The sequence below is a fragment of the Pan paniscus genome, chromosome 7 (assembly GCF_029289425.2).
Source record: "Pan paniscus chromosome 7, NHGRI_mPanPan1-v2.0_pri, whole genome shotgun sequence".
In the NCBI taxonomy this organism is placed as follows: Eukaryota; Metazoa; Chordata; class Mammalia; order Primates; family Hominidae; genus Pan; species Pan paniscus.
The window spans coordinates 40,938,352-40,947,494 of NC_073256.2; the positions used below are offsets into that span (position 1 = coordinate 40,938,352).

At 45.9% G+C, this 9,143-nt stretch overlaps 1 non-coding gene across 1 annotated transcript; it reads left to right on the forward strand.

The window, feature by feature from the left end:
• The first annotated feature begins 2,990 nt into the window (after positions 1-2,990).
• Positions 2,991-3,097, forward strand: LOC112440716 (U6 spliceosomal RNA). The gene has a single exon (XR_003028735.4). It is a non-coding gene; the product is annotated as a U6 spliceosomal RNA (small nuclear RNA).
• The last annotated feature ends 6,046 nt before the right edge of the window (positions 3,098-9,143 follow it).

The following is a 9,143-nucleotide window of genomic DNA, read 5'->3' on the forward strand; positions in this document are numbered from 1 at the left end:
CTTACCTGCATTTAACACAGAAGTTGAACATTTAATGGCTTCATATAAATAGAAACTGACACCAGGTTACTTTCACACAACAGTGGAAACAAGGATTCCCTGTGCTTTTGTTAAATTAAAAGTGTTCATAATTATGTCTCAGAGGAGCTGGTCATTAATCAAGGTTTAGGAAGCGCTTGGGGAGTTTCATGAGGAAATACACCAAAGCTCACAAGCCCTGTAAGAAGGAAACCCAGATTTGAAGAAATGTGTAGAAATGATAGTTAAACATGAATCTTGGTTATTTCAAATATTTATGTCTTCTGACTGACCAATGCAGAAAATTAAAAAAAAGTGGGGGGATACAAAATTCACCAAGTGGACATCTGGCCAGGTGGAGAGATCCACCAGCTGAATGAAATTGGGCTCTCCAATGATTGCTGAGAATTGTTAATGTCTAAAAACACCACCACACAAGCAATGAACTTAAACCTAATTTGTTATGGAAAACAATTGTTTGGGAAGGGAGCTCAATTAGAGCTTTCTTCTTTTTAAATTTTCATGGAGTGGCTCTAGATGTTTTGTTTGTTTTTGTTTTAATCAGAAAAGACATTGAGAAAGCAATGAATGTTTAACTCTATTGGAACTAGGCCATTAAATAAAAGAGCAGCCGGCACGGTGCCTCATGCCTCTAATCCCAACACTTTGTGAGGCCAAGGTGGGAGGATCGCTGTAGTCCAGAAGTTCCAGACCAGAGTGGGCAACATAGGAAGACCCCCCATCTCTAAAAGAAGAAAAAAATAGCTGGGCATGGCAGTGGCATGCCTGTGGTCCCAGCTACTTGGGAGGCTGAGGTTAGAGGATCACTTGGGCCCAGGGAGATAGAGGCTGCAGTGAGCTATGATCACGCCACTGCACTCCAGCTTGGGCGACAGAGCAAGACCCTGTCTCAATAAATAAACATATAAATAAATAGGTGAAGATAAAGAAAAGTGCTTCCTTCTTTCTTTTTCTTTCACTCTGTCTCTCTTTCTCTCTGCTCCTTCCCCCCCTTCTCTCTCTCTTCTCCCTCCTTCCTTTTTTTCTCTCTCTCTCTCTTTTTCTCTCTTTCTTTTAGAACAGGGTCTTGCTCTGCCACCCAGGCTGTAGTGTGGTGGTGTGATCATGGTTCACTTCAGCCTCAACTCCCTGGGTCCAAGTGACCCTCCTACCTCGGCCTCCCGAGTAGCTGGGACCACAGGTGTTCACCACCGTGCCCAGCTAATTTTTTTTTTTTTTTTGAGATGGAGTCCCGCTCTTGTTGCCCACACTGGAGTGCAATGGCATGATCTCAGCTCACTGCAACCTCCGGCTCCCAGGTTCAAGCGATTCTCCTGTCTCAGCCTCCCAAGTAGCTGGGATTACAGGCACCCGCCACAACACCCGGCTGTTTTGTTTTTTTTTTTTTTTTTGTAGAGATGGGTTTTACCATGTTGGACAGGTTGGTCTCGAACTCCTGACCTCAGGTGATCCACCCACCTCAGCCTCCCAAAGTGCTGGGATTATAGGCATTAACCATCGTGCTCGGCCACCTGGCTAATTTTTTAAAAAAATTTTTGGTAAAGATGAGGCCTGCCTATGTCATTGCCCAGGCCGGTCTGGAACTCCTGGGCTCAAGCGATCCTTGTGCCTCAGCCTCCCAAAGTGCTGGGATTACAGTCATGAGCCTCTGCACCTGGCCTTATTTTCACCTATTTATAAAGCAATACTTTCTCACCACAGAAAATTGGAAAGATAAAGAAATTTTTTTTTATTACACCACCAAGTGATGGCTACTGTTCACATTTTTTTCCTTGATAGATTACGCTCAGTGAGGGTATGAATTATGGCAGTTTTGGTTCGTTTCCATATCCTTAACACAGTGCCTGGCACACAGTCCACACCTGATTCATACTTGTTGAATGAGTATATTAAAATTTTCTTGAGGTCTTTCATTTTTAAAGAAATGCAGTCTTGCTATGTTGTCCAAGCTGGAGTGCAGTGGCTATTCACAGGCAAGAAAATAGTGTAATATGACCTCAAACTCCTAGGCTCAATAGATCCTCCTGCCTCAGCCTCCCAAGCAGCTGGGACTACAGGTGAATACCACTATGCCTGGCTTAAGACTTTTATTTTATGCTTTTTTTTTTTTTTTTTTTTTTTTGAGACAGGGTCTCACTCTGTCACCAAGGCTGGAATGCAGTGATGCGATCTTGGCTCACTGCAGCCTCGACCTCAGAGACCGCCCACCTCAGCCTCCCAAGCAATCCTCCCATCTCAGCCTCCCAAGTAGCTGGGACCACAGGCGCATGCCACCACACCTAGCTAATTTTTCTGTATTTTTTATAGAGACGGGGTTTCACCATATTGCCCAAGCTGGTCTCAACCTCCTGAGCTCAAGTGATCTTCCCGCCTTGGCCTCCAAAGTGCTGAGATTACAGGCGTGAGCCACTGCACTCGGCCATGTTTATGTTTTTGTTTTTGTTTTTTTAGATGGAGTTTCGCTCTGTTGCCCAGGCTGGAGTGCAATGGTGCCATCTCAGCTCACTGCAACCTCTGCCTCTTGGGTTGAAGCGATTCTCCTGTCTAAGCCTCCCGAGTAACTGAGCCAGCCATGTTTGTTAATAAAAATGGGGACAATACTGTATATATATGGTTATATTTTAGCTTTTTCACTTTTCAGTATCTCCTGAGGCTTTTCTCATGTCATTAAATATTTTTCTAATTTAAAATATGGTATTTCCTAACTGCATGATGTTCCATTCAATCATATTTCATGTAACCATTTTTCCTATACGGATGAAATCATATAGTAGATATCATTTTGTGGCTTGCTTCTTTTGCTCAGCGTAATGTATTTTAGAGGTTCATTCATGTTGTTGCCTGCAGCAGTAATTATTTCTCTTTTATTAGCTGAATAGTATTCCATTCTATGGAATTTTACAATTAACATCTAAAAAAAAATACTGAACTGCTTATAGGAGGGAAGCTGGGTGCTCTTTTCCATAGCACACAAACTAAAATAGGAATGATACAGAGAAGATTACCATGGCTCCTGTGCAAGGATGACACACACATTTGTGAAGCATTAAAAGAAAAAAAAAGAAGGAAACTGAGGGCAGGGAAATAAGTGAGAATTTACTTTTCTTCTACATACTTTTGCAGTATTTAATTTTTTTCTTTTCTTTTTTTTTTTTTTTTTTTTTGATACTGAGTCTTACTCACCCAGGGTGGAGTGCAGTGGTGCAATCTCGGCTCACTGCAACCTCCGCCTCCTGGGTTCAAGCAATTCTCCTGCCCCAGCCTCCTGAGTAGCTGGGACTACAGGCATGCGCCATCACGCCTGGCTAATTTTTTGTATTTTTAGCAGAGATGGGGGTCTCACCATGTTGGCCAGGCTGGCCTTGAACTCCTGACCTCAGGTGATCCACCCACCTCGGCTTCCCAAAGTGCTGGGATTACAGGCATGAGCATCATGCCCAGCCTTTAATTTTGTTAAACCATGGGCATGTGTTACTTTTAAATATATATATTTAAAGCATTAAAAAAATTCTGAGAGCAGAGTTGGGTTCAAGTTGTACTTTGAACTACCTGTGTGACAGTGGGTAAGTGACTTGATGCCTCTGGACTCATTTCCCTCACCTGTAATATAATAATGTTGGTCCATATGAATCCTTGGTCTTTGGCCTCTTAGATACTCCAATTGGCCAGTTATCTTTTGAATCAAACTTTATCTACTGAGGCATACTAAATTATTACATATAAGAAATGGAGGTGATTAGTGATTCATTATATCCACAAACACCTACTGAGCAACCACAATATAAATGGGCCGTGCTAGAAACTGGAAATATAGGCTGGGTGCAGTGGCTCATGCCTGTAAATCCCAGCACTTTAGGAGGCAGGCCGATGTGGGAGGACTACTTGAGGCCAGGAGTTCCAGACAGCCTGGGCAACATAGCAAGGCCCCATCTCTGCAAAAAAGAAATTAAAAAATTAGCTGGGCCTAGTGGTGTGTGTCTGTAGTCCCAGCTACTCAGGAGGCTGAAGTGGGAGGATTGCTAGAGGCCAGGAGTTGGAGGCTGCAGTGAGCTATGACAGTGCCACTGCAGTCTAGCCTGGGCAACAGAGAAGATCCTGTCTCAAAATACATAAATAAATACAATTTTTTAAAAAGAAGAAACTGGATATAGTCCCTGCCTTAATAGTCTAGGTGGGGAAAACAGCCACGTGTGAATAAATAATATCCTCCATGCATTAGGTGGTTGATCTGTTTACAAAACGCTCTTGGTCCACAGAGGAAGGCTTTACCTCTACCTGGATGGATTAAGAAAGGCTTCAGAGAGGTGAGTATAACAGGGCTGGATCTTAAGGCCATGGCTGAACTTGTGAGTCGAAGTAGAGAAGGAAGGGTGTTTCCAGGATATAAGGATCAAATATCCAAAGGAGCGGAGCCCTGAACATATCCACTATATTCCAACCCCATGCCTCTACAGCTTTGCCCAACCTAGGACACCTCCCTTCCTCTTTGCTCTTCACATCCCATCCTTCCTTAGAGGGCTGCAGCCCTGAAAAAACATAGCAAATGGTTTCAAGTGGCCGGCCTGAAAGGTCTCATGGGGCTACGGACAGAGAGAAGCTGTAGAGGTGAGTCAGGGTCAGGCTGGGAAGGAACTGTTGGGCCAGGTTAAAGGGTTCAAACTCGATCCCAAGGGCGCCAGGGAGCCACTGAAGGGAGATGAGGAGCAGAGTCAATAGTCAGATTTTCTGTACAAAGTTGACTCTGGGCCAGGTATGGTGGCTCACACCTGTAATCCCAGTACTTTGGGGGGCTGAGGCAGGAGCATTGCTTGAGGCCAGGAGTTGGAGCCCAGCCTGGGCAACATTGCAAGACCGAGTCTCTACAAAAAATTTAAAAAATTAGCTGAGTGTGGTGGTGTACACCTGCAGTCTCAGCTACTCAGGAGGCTAAGGTGGAAGGATTGCTTGAGCCTGGGAGGTTGAGGCTGCAGTGAGCTGTAATCATGCCACTCCAGCCTGGGGGACACTCCAGCCTGGGGGACAGAGTGAGACCTTATCTCAAAAAAAAAAAAAAAAGTTGATTCTGGGGTCAATGTGGACAATGGATGAAGATAAGAGGTCAAGACCAAAGACTCAGGGACCAGTTAAGAAGCTGATGCAGCGGAGGGTTAGCCCCTATTCACTCCCAGCCTTTATGCCCTGAGAATAGCTGATTCTATTACAGAATCAGTTGAGATGGATTCCCGCAGAGAGCAAGACACGTTCCCTGTGTCTGCCCCAAACAACCCAAAGTCTTCTGAAACCTCTACTAGGATGGGAAAGCACCAATGCGATGGGTGAAGGTTTCTGGTGGTCTCAGCTTATACAGATCAAAGCCTTTCCAACCTGGTTTCCTCCCGGAGAAATCCATGGATCTAACGCCCTCTTCCAAACACAGAGATAGAAAGTGAGGAGAACTATTAGGAGCAGGGCTGCAATCCCAGCTATCGGGAGGCTGAGGCAGGGAGAATTGCTTGAACCGGGGAGGCGGAGGTTGCAGTGAACCTAGATTGTGCCACTGCACTCCAGCCTGGGCAGCCTGGGCGACAGAGTGAGACTCTGTCTCAATTAAAAGAAAAAAAAAAAAAAAAAGAAAAGAAAAAGAAAAGAAAACATTGCAAACCAATGGGAAGGGATGTATTATTCAATAATAGTAATGGAAAAATTAACCGACTACTGTATTTAGATCTCAAGTTGGGGCCATCTCATAACATCCAAATAAAATGAACCTCATTTAATGTGTTCCTATAGTTCAGTCTGTTCTCACAGCAAGCTCTGGAGCCTGAGTTGTACCACAAAGATATTCTTACCTTGAGGCAAACTTAGTCTGACCTGGAGGCCCTGATAGCCATTGCCCCTAGGACTGGGGGAGGGATGGTCATAACTCCTTAGGGGAAGGGGTGCCCATTCAACCTAAGGCAATTCTCTGGAGAAGGGGCAGCAATGAACTGTCAGCCACCAGCCCTCAAGAAACAGGCAGAGTACGGTAGCTCATGCCTATAATCCCAGTACTTTGAGAGGCCGACGCAGGAGGATCACTTGAGCCCAGCAGTTCAAGGCTTCAGTGAGCTATGATGGCACCACTTCACTCCAGCCTGGGCAACAGAGCAAGACCTCATCTCTCTCTTAAAACAAAAACAAAAACAAAAACAAAAACAAACAAAAACAGCAGCAACCAGAAGATGGTTATCCCTCATGGTGAAGGGGATCTGGGCAGGGCATCCCCGCCTCTGCTACAGGGAGGGCCTATTAATATTATCATCCCCACATTACAAAAGAGGAAAGCAAGGCCTGAGAAGTGAAGGAACTTACCCATGACCACAGCTGGAAGTGATGGTATCAAGGTCTGTTGGGTGTCACTGGCTGTTGCTGGAAGACTAAGCAGCTATTGAAACAGAGGACCAGCAAGGAACTTGGAGAAAGGCAGAGCTACTGAGTGAATCTCCTTAGAAAGGGGTGGGGAAGGCCGAGGCGGGCAGATCACGAGGTCAGGAAATCGAGACCACCCTGGCCAACATGGTGAAACCCCATCTCTACTAAAAATACTAAAAATACAAAAAAATTAGCTGGGTGTGGTGGCATGCGACTGTAGTCCCAGCTACTCGGGAGGCTGAGGAAGAAGAATCACTTGAACCCAGGAGGTGGAGTTTGCAGTGAGCTGAGATCACGCCACTGCTCTCCAGCCTGGTGACAGAGCGAGACTCCGTCTCAAAAAAAAAAAAAAAAAAAAAAAAAGTGGGGGTGGGGACACGAAGGGACAGGGCTGCAAGTTGCTCACAATTACTTTGCTAAAGCCAAGCTACAGAATGACATCTGGATTCTGTAAATTCATGTATACCATGCTTGAGGACTCATGCCGCATATTCCACGTGGTGCTATAGAAAAAGTTCGTGGTGCTATAGAAAAAGTTCAGGTACTGCACGTCTCTTGACGATGATGGTGTTCACTAAGCCTCCTACCAGCTGTGTGACTTTGGGCAAGTTTCTTCACATCTCTGTGCCTCAGTTTCCTTATCTGTAAAATGGGGATAATCATATAAATGGGGTTGGTGTGAGGATTGAACGAGTTAGTATTTGTGGGGTTTTTTGGTTTTGTGTTTGAGATAGATGGAGTCTGTCTCTGTGCCCAGGCTGGAATGCGGTGGCACCATCTTGGCTCTCTGCAACCTCCGCCTCCCGGGTTCGAGCGATTCTCCTGCCTCAGCGTCCCGAGTAGCTGGGACTACAGGCGCCCACCACCACGCCCAGCTAATTTTTGTATTTTTAGCAGAGATGAGTTTTTGCCACGTTGGCCAGGCTGGTCTCAAACTCGTGACCTCAGGTGATTCGCCCACCTCAGCCTTCCAAAGTGCTGGGATTACAGGCATTAGCCACTGTGCCCGGCCTGCAACGTTTTCTTTTTCTTTTTCTTTTTTCTTTTTTCTTTTTCTTTTTGGAGACAGTCTCGCTCTGTCACCCAGGCTGGAGTGCCGGGGCGTAATCTTGGCTCACTGGAACCTCCGCCTCCCGGATTCAAGCGATTCTCCTCCCTCAGCCTCTCGAGTAGCTGGGATTACAGGCATGTGCCACCACGCTAGGCTAATTTTTGTATTTTTAGTAGAGACGGGGTTTCACCACGTTGGCCAGGCTGTTTTCAAACCCCTGACTTCAGGTGATCCGCCTGCCTTGGCCTCCCAAAGTGCTGGGATTACAGGCGTGAGCCACCTTGACCGGCCCGCAATGTTTTTTCTTTCTTTCCTTCTTTCTTTCTTTATTTTTTTTTTTTGAGACGGAGTCTCGCTCTATCGCCCAGGCTGGAGTGGTGCAGTGGCGCGATCTCGGCTCACTGCAAGCTCCGCCTCCCGGGTTCACGCCATTCTCCTGCCTTAGTCTTCCAAGTAGCTAGGACTACAGGCGCCTGCCACCACGCCCGGCTAATTTTTTGTATTTTTAGTAGAGACGGGGTTGCACCGTGTTAGCCAGGATGGCCTCGATCTCCTGACCTCGTGATCCACCCACCTCGGCCTCCCAAAGTGCTGGGATTACAGGCGTGAGCCACCCCACCCGGTCTTTTTTTTTCTTTTTTGCCGGCCCGCAATGTTTTCTTAAACTTTTTATTTTTAGCTATCCTGTTGAGGTTCTTCCAGATGAATTTTAGCCTCTGACCCAGGGGTATGATTTGATAGGCGTGGAGTTCTGGTTACTTCTTAAATGAAGAGTTTCCCCAGGATATCTGAACAATTCTCTTGGGTGGAAGACTCAAGGATCATGAAAACGAAAACCAAATTCTAGTCGGCTCCTAAAGTCCTTTTGCCTCCTGCGGTTACCATCAAAGAGCTATGGTCAAAATTCCAAGGGATAATTCAGGGTCTGATTCCACTATATATCCCCAGACCGCCTATACATAAATCCATATTATTGGAGATTTACGCTTAATCCTATAATCTTTTACCTAGCAGCTGTCCAGTAGAATTTTCTGGATGTCCAATAAGGTAGCCGCATGTAGCTCTTGAACACTTGAAATGTGGCTAGTCCCCTAGAGGAACGGGATTAATTTAAATTTACATAGCTACATGTAACTACTTATTGGTCACTGCGGTAATTGTTAAGACTGGTTTTGCCTGTAACTTGCATATGTTTTATTGGACATCAGTTTCAATATTTCATTTGCATTGCTAAAAGTCAAAATCCTTTTGACTTTGCCAGTTACTCAGTGAGAGGACAGTTGGAGCCAGTTTCTGTTCTAGGCTTACAGTTTTAAGGACAGATAAAGGTTAGTTTTCAACCTCGAGATGAACAGACTGTTAAGTTTCTACGGACTTGCCCATGGGGTTCCACAGTGAGCCTGGGCCGGGGAGGCAGGTACTGTGTCAGGGGGAAGAAAAAGGGGGCTTCTAGCTGGGCAGGTGACACACAGGGCATAGGAAGAGGTCAGTTCTTGTGGCCGAGGAGGTCCGGCCCGGGGGTCCCAGGAGCAGAGATCTCCCTTCTCTTCGATGTGGAAAGTGAGGAGGGAGCAGAGCCTTGCTCAGAAACGGAGCTCCCCCAATCCCCCACCGCCCTAGCTACTGGACTGGAACTAGGATGGACACGAATGTCCTTCTCAGT